Consider the following 10,380-nt stretch of genomic DNA (forward strand, 5'->3'; position numbering starts at 1 on the left):
AAAAAAAAAAAAAAAAAAGAGCCAGATTCAGTGACTAACATCTGTTCTACAAGAAAATGGTGTTTTGCATCCACTCACTTTAAATTAAATATAAACGGATGCATACAACTAATTAGAATACAGGACAGAAAATCAAATTTGACATGTAGCTGATAGTTTCCAAGTAATTAATTCTGTGCATACTCGTCTCAAATTCACCAATCAACAGTTTGTACCGCGAGCGTCTTAAACAATGACACTTTTGGCATCTGCCTTAATTATAAGGCAACAAGCTTGTCTCGGCCCAATTTACCAAGTGATTAAAACTTCTAAGAATTTCTTTTGTTACAGCAATGGTTTATAAATAATCTAAAGAGAGGTATTAGTCTAATGAGGGTCTAGTCTCGAGGAAGAGATGCGTGATTGGAGCTGATTAGCTTCACGGAACATAGGATCAGGAGGGCTGCTGCTGCGCATGGAGCTTAAAAAGGTCCTGCCATTCTTTAAAGCTTCTTTTTGTGCTCTCGGGAGACTGTTTCACTTTCATTAAGATTAAAATACATATTGAATACTTGAGTAAAATAAGGGCTTTATGCTGCCCGTTAATGGAACACAGTCCATTGCATCATTCATTAAACAGCAATGGCTGCCAGTTACAGCACTCACAATCTGCTGTCTGTTGCGTCTGTCTAAATCGCCATGGTAACCTCATGCTCTCTAGCTTTGACAGTCCGAATGTACCTGTCAATCATGAGTCTTGGAAAGATGGAAAAGCTTGCTTAAAGTGCAAATAATGAATAAACCTTTTAAAATCTTACTAGTTGGCTGCATGGAATATTTCATTCTGTTTGGTCATTCCTCACATTCTGTAGGTATTTTGTCAGTGGCTTTCCAATCTGTTTTTTATTTGTTTACAAAACTATAAATAACTTTTTATTAATTCATTTGACTATAAATATAAAAATAATTGTTTAAATAAATATTTATATTAATATTACATTATAAAATATGTTCTCACCCCTTACAGTGCACTTTTAGTTAAAGTCTGATAAAAGACTGTCTGAAAAGTGTAAAAACATACAGACTTTATACACCTAATTATTTAATGTAATCGTCTATTTTTTTTTCCAGTGGACTGATTGATTAACTGATTAACAAAAAATATATTTTTAATTAATATTTTAATTAAATGTAAATATCATATTAAAATAAGTAGAAAATGTAAAAAAATAAATATTTATATAAATATTTCTGCTTTGTTTTCACATGCAGTGCATTTTCACCTAGTCTGATAAAAGACACAATTTATACACCTACAGTTTAAGTATAATATAGTATTTATTTTTTCTACTTCAAAATGTCATGTTTAATTTAATGTTTCTATAACATTTTGATTTCCTACATAGCTGTAGTCTTCTAATATCACTCACCAGTCTCTTTCTACTCCCATATTAAAATAGCATAAATGCACATCTGTATGCATTTGTTTTTTGTTTAATAAATGTAATTTATTCTAATAACATTTTTATCACTGTACTAATTTCTCTTAAAAAAATCGAATGTTAAAATGAGTGAAATTCTGTTAAAAAATATTTTTTGCTATTATTATTATTATCTTCTCACCTACAGTGTACTTTCATATAAAGTCTGACAAAAGACCTTCTGGAAACTCTGAAAGTATACAGACTTTATACACCTAATCCTTTAATGTTATTGAGAAGGAATATGGTTTAAGTTGAGCAATGAAAGAGGAAAATTAAGGCATCCATTAGCATACTGTGAGTCCTGTGGAATTAAACTAATCGAGTTTTGGTAGTGAGCCGGTCCTCGGGAGAGATTACAGTTTTGTATAAATTACCACTATTCTTGGGAAACCTGCAATGTAATTATTCTGTACCTGGCGGTTAACCAGATGCTGCTTTTCAAGAGAATTTCAAACACATTTTAGTTTTTTTTTTACAACCCTCTGACTGTCTGCTGACATTTCCTCATGACATTTACCCACTGCCTGTAAACCTGCTCAGCAGGAGGACATTCGGCACCAGCGTTTACTTTTTGGAATCAGGGTGAGTGTGAGTTGGATAAAGGTGACTGGCACGGCTGTTGGCTCGATTTAGAGCACTGAGCCGGCCTTGATGAGTGTGTGAGTAGGCCGGTTCATGTACTCTGACTTCTGTCACACAAGTGTACCAAACTCTCGAGTGAAACATTACTGATTGCTGACTTTTTTTTCTCTCTGAAGTGCAGAGCGAATGTCACCTTGGTGCAGGAATGAGAATGAATCGTCTCTAACTGTCCTGTACTCAAACTCTTTGAGCTCCTGCTGTTGTTCTTGATTTTGGAATTGAGTAATTTAATTGTAATCTTTTGATTAGAAATTTTGGAAGGAGTTTGACCCCACATTGTTTGTACTACGGACATAATTGATACCTCAAATCATTTGGCTTTTTGAGAAGAGGTGTACTATTATAGTTTTCTAAACAATCCTACTTAGGTTTTTTGTTGCCAGACAATAAAACAGGTGAAAATATCGAACTAAAAGCACTCAGAACATTGCAATAATTATTAAAGGAATACTCACCCTCAGGACATACAAGCAATTTAGCATTGCATCACTTGCTCACCAATGGATCCTCTGCAGTGAATGGGTGCCGTCAGAATGAGAGTTCAAACAGCTGATAAAAACATCGCAATGAACCACAAGTAATCCACATGACTCTGCGTGTTTGTCAGAAACACATCCATCATTAAGGTGTTTTAACATTAAACCATCTATTCTGGATTGTTTTTGCTTATAAATGGTGCTTGATCTATGCATAATTCTCTCCTGATTCAGACAATATGACTTTTTCACTGTAGAAAGCAATATTATGGATAAAGGACTCGTATTTTAGCTGGAAGCAACAGCTTTAAGTTAAAAATTTATAATTGAAATAATTGATGGACTGCAGCTGTGCGGATTACTTGTTGGATATTGTTTTTATCAGCTGTTTGGCCTCTCATTTTGACGGCACCCATTCACTGTGGAGGAAGATCACTGGTACTGCTTTTTGTACCGTTGAACTTTTTGCACCTTCTGCATCTTTGCATCCTTTTTGCATACTCAATCCTCAGTGTGATATTCCAGCACACTGTTGCGGTTTGTAGATGACAGATCCTCTACCCAGAGCCCCTCCGTAGGCAAAGCTTGTTCTGGATGGGTGATTTCACGGTTTTTGACCAGTTCCCATGGCAACATCTCAAGTGAAAACATTGAAAAATTGAACTTTTTTTTTATCCTCACCTACCTTCCTTTGATCTGCTGTCACACTGATGTACAGTGTATCATAAAAATGGAACCCCACAAAGAAAACCATAGTTTATATTTCTAGCTTTTATAGAAATCTAAGCATCTTTCATTGACAGAAAGAGTGCAGTGTTTCGCAAGAGGGTTTACATCAAGATCCAGGTTTTACATTTTGATGACCTCTTTTTTTTTATTGTGCAAAAGTAAACAAAAATGCCCTGAGAATAGAATATTACAGGCTGAATAGGAGCATTCACAATTTAACATGGTTTTGGTCAAGATTTTTGAGGAATATACGATATATCAGGCATCCTGTACATCAGGGATGGGCAACTGGCGACCAACTGGTATACGGCCCGCAGTGTCTTTTAGTACGGCCCGCTGGATCAATTTTAAAACATTTGAAAAGCAAGTCACGTAAAGATTGCTTTCAGTTTATGATGTTAATACTATCTCCATCCAGGAGAGGTCGCTAGTTTCCAGCCGCTCCCCTATTAATTTCAGCGTAGTAGGATGTGCACTCTAATGTAAACATTCATTAACATTAGCTGTTGCAAATTTACAGACAATGCAATTGAAATGTTTACACTGACTTGTCGAGGTAATATTTCTGTCCACTGACAACAAAGTTTTCCTTCTGAATTAGCATAACTGCATAAGTTTTATACTTAATAAAATCTTTAGTTACAGCAAATGACATTAGTTATACTTTCATTTCCTTCAATAAAAAGGAAATTGAGTAAGACGGTGTAAAAGGTGTGTGGACGTGGATTAGTAATCTGGCCCCTTGGTATAAAGGAGAAAAAATGCTGGCCCTCGTCACTATCAAAGTTGCCCATCCCTGCTGTACATGTTGGCATCTACCATAGCTTTTAACAAGGAACAGATAATTTTGTAAGCTGTGAAAAGCATTTTGTCCTCCTTTTAAAACCTACTTATTTTGCTATGATAAGATGATATGATATGCTATTGTTTTTCTCTGCTGTCCGAGACCCAATCAGACCTGTGACCCATTTCTCGGTCACGACATACCAGTCGAGAAGCACCGCTGGTGTAACCTAGCTGATTAATGCAGCCGGAGAAGTGCTCTACTTATAGAGCAAACAGAGCTCAGGCATGTTTCTGGCTCTACTAGAGCTTATATTTACATATTCCTCTAAAAGGAACATCTTTTTGAATAATGAATGCAAATGAGATCCAGCCGACTGAGTATGTTTGGATCAGTGGAGGAATTTTTCTGTCTCTGTGTGTTCTCACAACCTTTCTCTCTCTTCCTGTATCATGCTCAAATGAGCCACAGCAGTGAAGACTGTTGTCTGAGACGGCGGAGGGGTATACAATGAAATATAGGATGCTGTCTTCATATACATAGTAGTGTGGTATTTAGTCTGGTCCACTTTTCAGAATATTTTGGCCAAGAGCCACTTACTCAGACAATAGCCTGACTGACACATCACAGTTCATTTTGTTTTTGCATTGTATTTAGGGGTGGAAATGGATCAATAAAATAAGCCCTTGCGAGGAAAAAAGTACACTTTAGCATACTATTAAAAAGAATACTTATTATGGAAATGATATACTTTAAAGTGCAAACTGAATGTAATGTTTTCAGGCACTTAACTTTTATGTTTAAATGTAAATGCAGTTAGTGCTTTTTGACAACTTAAGTAGGACTTAAGTATATTTTTAAATGTAATTTCATAATTATTTCTATTGTCTTTGAAATAATGTAAAATGTACTGCTGAATGTACTCACAAGCATTTATGGTAAACCAACATAAGGTCATTAGTACTGAAATTTTTGTCATGTATTTAAATATTTGTGTAATCATCACACAACTGTAATGATGAAGTTCCAATTAAGTACATTTAAAATATATTAACTTGTAATAATCAATAACTATACTCAAGAACTACATGTGCTCTAGTACGTTAACACATCAAAACAAATCTACTTTAATTTGACCTTTTAAGTTTCTTAAACTTGATTACACTTTTAAAAATACACTTTGTAATTCTTTCTCAGAAGTGGTTATTATAGCAACCTGGTACCTTTGGTAAGCATGACTTGTTACCTGGCAGACTGATGAAAACCTGTGTGCCACGAGTCCTGGATGTTGCAGGTGTGCTGTCTGATGAGACTACCCTATGCAAAACATTCAGATACAAGCTTCAGAAGAGAAATCTGATGATAAAAAATGCACAATTATTATTAGGAAAAATCAAAATGATTAATTAAATTAAAAATAAAAGCCAACAAGTCCATTCATGAACATGACAGTGGTGTCTAACTCTGACTACAGCAGAGCTTCTCAACCTTGGCGTCACAATCCTATGTTGCGACAGGCGCAAATAAAAAATAGATTAGCATCCTAAAACTCTTGGTACCATTTACAAGCATTTGTTTGTGAAAACTGCATTCAGTATGAAGTATAGGTCATCCAAAAATCAAAATTCTGTCATCTTTTACTCACCCTCATGTCTTTCCAACCTTCATGACTTTCTTTCTTCTGTGGAAAATAATACATATATTTTGAAGGTGAGGTTAGGGTGCTTGGTTGCAAGAATTTTGTAAACTAAACACAACTGAGACACATGGTTACATCACCTGTGCAGTGCTGGGTAATAAATCCAGAGGAAGTTTGGGTTATTGACCTCAGAGTTTCTATCAGGCAGTGTTCAATAGATCAAGCCTGCAAAGAGCAGATATGAGGAAACACAGTACTCAGAGAGAAACCTTCTTCATCCGGATGTGATATCAAAACCAGATCGCTTTCCACATCCACATATTCTGATCTACATCTTAATTTAAAAATGAAATGAATCCACGTTTCTCAAGGGTGATCGTGCTATAGCACTTTGCATCTTCTGAAATCAAGAAGAGTGTTTTGATTATTTTTAATTTATTAGTTCAACAATCAATAAACAAGGGAGTGTCTAATTTAGTGGAAAAACTCCAAACAAAATCCAATCCATCCTGTCTTCTTTCTGGCAAAAAGTTTTTAGGCCTAAAGATGGGCCAATCTAACATATAATAAATGTATCTAAATTACGACCTATGCTCTCAATGTCAAATGCAGAAACGTTAATTCATGCGTTCATGACCTCAAGGTTAAATTACTGTAATGCTTAATTGGGTGGTTGCTCTGCGCGCTTCATAAACAAACTCCAGCTGGTCCCAAATGCAGCAGCTACCGTTCTTACTAGAACCAGAAAGTACGACCATATTAGCCCGGTTCTGTCAACACTGCACTGGCTCCCTTTTAAACACCATATACATTTTAAAATCTTGCTAATTACTCATAAAGCCCTGAATGGTTTAGCTCCTCAGTACTTGAGCGAGCTCTTATCGCATTATAGTCCTTCACGTCCACTGCAATCTCAAAACTTTGGCCATTTGATAATACCTACAATATCAAAATCAACTGTGGGTAGATCCTTTTCCTATTTAGCGCACAAACTCTGGAACAATCTACCTAGCATTGTACACGAGGCAGACACACTCTGTCAGTTTAAATCTAGATTAAAGACTCATCTCTTTAACCTGGCATACACATAACACACAAGAACTAATTCAATAAATTCAAATCTGTTAAAGGATTGTTAGGCTGCATTAATTAGTTCAACTGGAATTGAGAACACTTCCCATAACATCTGATGTATTCACTACATTGTAAGAAGAATGGCATCTATGCTATATTAGTCTGTTTTTTTCTTATTCCGAGGTCACCGTAGCCACCAGATCCAGTCTGTATCCAGATCAGATGGTGGATCAGCACCTAGAGAGGACTTCTACAGCCCTGAATGTCAGTAGAGACCATGTCAACTAGATGAACCCTAGAAACAGATCCCCTGTGAAGATACATAAAGAAGATCTGTAAAGTTGCAAACACTAAAGTCTCAAATCCAAAGAGATATTCTTTATAAAAGTTAAGAGTCAGCCACGCCTACCTAAAACGGCTCGTTCTAACACGCCCCCACATGTCTACGTCACGATGTGGGAAGATTTGCATAACGCCGCCCAAATGTTCACGCAAAGAAAGAAGGCGTAACTTTTATTCTTGCTGTATTGTTGTTGCCGCCACCGCCATGTCGTGAAGACGCTGTGTGTTTCGTTGTGAAAGCGAAACTACTTTGTTTGGCCTTCCAAAAGAGGACGATATCTGCTTCGTCATGCCTGGAGCTGATCCGTGCTGGTCGCTGAGGAAATACATCAACTTCGCTGTGAATCGCCGGATCGGCTTTCACCGTGGACGAAGCGGAGTCCAGCCCAGGGTCGTCACATGTGGTTGCCGCAAGCCCTCCGGACGTTGACTGTGCTTAATAATTGAATGAAAGAAATGTCAACTAAATAAATAAAATAAATAAATTGAATACTTACTTTTTTTACTTTGCTTACTTTTTGTTTGCATAATTTTCTTTTGTCTGAGGAACACAAAAGCAGAAAATTTGAAGGAAATTCATGCAATTACAATTAATGGGGACCGAAGCTATCAAGATTCAGAAATTATACAAAACACCATAATGCCTGCAGCGCCACATTATAAATCTTCTGAAGTCATTTTATAGCTTTGTATGAGAAACAAACAAAAATGTAAATTATTTATGGAAAATCTACTCAAACCCCTGCACTAGCTTGAATCTTTTCAATTTATCAATTGATCCAGTTCACAAAACCTGTCTAAATGTTAAAAAAAGTTATTATATGGCTTCAGAAGACTTGGATTATAGTGCAACAGTAATATGAATAACTTTGATGACATTTGTACAGTGCTATGAATCCTTTAATGGAAACTTAAAAGTACAGTTCACCCAAAATTTTAAATTCTGTCATTTATTCACCCTCATGCCGTTCCAAACCTGTATGCCTTTCTTTCTTATGCCACGGAAGTCAATGATAACCAAAACTTTGATGTTTGAACATTCTTCAAAATATCTTCTTTAGTGTTTGACAGAAGAAAGTCAGTCATACAGGTCTGGAATGAGGACAAGTAAATGATAACAGAATTTTCAGTTGTGTGTGAAGTATCCCTTTAAAAGCATCAGTTCCCATTTTGTGTAACTGCATCAAAAATAAAGACCAGTCTTAAGAACTTTTTCTTTTGTGTTACTCAGAGGAAATATGTCATACAGGTTTGGAACGACATGAGGGTGAGTAAATAATGACAGAATTTAAATATTTAATCAGGACTGTAGCTAAATTTGAACATTTTCCACATTGGAAGGGCAGATACTGAGACAAAACTGTTGGAATTCACCCCCAAAAACATGGAAAACTCATTTCATCAGATCAAGCCTCACAGATGTACTACATACTCAAGCAAAACTACTAAATATCAATGATTTGCCATTAAACATGAAGATAAAAGTTCTATAAATAAGAAGTTAATATTCTGTAAAATGCATTTCAGATATAATCTGGCCAGTTAATACATACTCATACATAATTTCCCTTCCTCTGCCATTTTCCCACAAAGTTCTGCATATTGCCAGGTAATGCACAGACTGACAGCCTGTCTGGAACAATGCAACACAGACAAGTGGTGCAATACAGCAGCTAGTGTTCTCTTGGAACAACGTCCATCCAAACGAACTATCCATTCATCCATCCATTTTCCAAACCACTTGTCTCATGGTCTCAACACAATCGAAACTGACTTACACAGACAATGCACCAATATGTGTCTCTTCTAGCTTTCAATAAGAGAGGGCAAAGGTAGGCCACAGCTAAAACTCTAATTGTGTTTGCTCAGTCAAAATGAGATCTCAAATTGCTCCAGAGAGTAAATTCCCGATCTGTGGATAGCACTGAACGTTTATTTGCCCAGACATAACCCATCAAACGCCCATAACTAGGGCGAAAGTCAACCAATCTTACTACACTTAAGGTACTGTATGAGACTCATTCTGGAACTGTGCACTATAGTTAATTAGATAAATCTCACCCCATAAAAGAACATTTCCTCTCAAAACAGGAAGGAAGACGCAGAGCCTTTCAAGGATTAGCATGAATTAAAAGGAAAGAAAGGTGTTATAATTGACAAGCCTGGCTCACAGTGAGATAGTTAATGTGAAATATCGAGGGATTAAACAAAAATGCAACAGCTAAGCAAACAGATAACCAGGGATAATGAACTAAATGTCTTGTGCTTCGTAAAATCTTAAGAGTGACGCCTCCTATATCGATGGTGCTTTAATGAGCATGATTCTCCAAAGAAAAAGATCCAGTATTGACTTGGAAAAGCAAAGCTCCTCAAGGTCACTCATTTTTTTTAAGCTCAACAAAATGATATACGATTCTTCTCTGATTCAAGCGTTCAGATTTATCTCTCCCATTAGCCAGATGCCTTGTTTTATGTGTACTTCATATTCTTGTAATGAGCACATGCAGTGTGTCCACATATAAGAACACTTAAATCTTGTACACAATCCGTAATGCTGAGCTGTGCAGATCTCCAAAGAAAAAGATCCAGTATTGACTTAGAAAAGCAAAGCTCCTCAAGGTCACTCATTTTTTTTAAGCTCAACAAAATGATATACGATTCTTCTCTGGTTCAAGCGTTCAGATTTATCTCTCCCATTAGCCAGATGCCTTGTTTTATGTGTACTTCATATTCTCGTAATGAGCACATGCAGTGTGTCCACATATAAGAACACTTAAATCTTGTACACAATCCGTAATGCTGAGCTGTGCAGAACCGGATAGTGTGCACTGTCCAGACACAAGGAAATGGTGTATCAGTGTCAGTGAAACGTGATGCCGTGAATGAAGATTTCTGGAGGACGGAACAGAAAGTGTTTGAGATGTCAGGTATCACTCCGATGCCCTTGCTGTAACCCTGCAGCTCTTCTTGCTAACAGGCACTCCGAGCGATCAAAGCGTTACTCACAGGTTCAGACAACTGTGTAAGTTCACAGCACATAAATGACATCTGAGGTCATCCAAAGACATTGCCAGGCCCTGATTAGGAGAAATTGAGCCCCCCTAAAATGTTATTGTGTGATAGATTTCTCATGTTGTTTGCTGAAAGCAGCAGTTGCACTAAGATATAGGGTATTTCAGGGTATTTCACTCTGAATTCTTACCGGTCAATAAAAACTTTCAAGTTAAATTG

This window comes from Sinocyclocheilus anshuiensis, unplaced genomic scaffold, assembly GCF_001515605.1.
Source record: "Sinocyclocheilus anshuiensis isolate Anshui unplaced genomic scaffold, SAMN03320099.WGS_v1.1 scaffold1623, whole genome shotgun sequence".
Classification (NCBI taxonomy): domain Eukaryota; kingdom Metazoa; phylum Chordata; class Actinopteri; order Cypriniformes; family Cyprinidae; genus Sinocyclocheilus; species Sinocyclocheilus anshuiensis.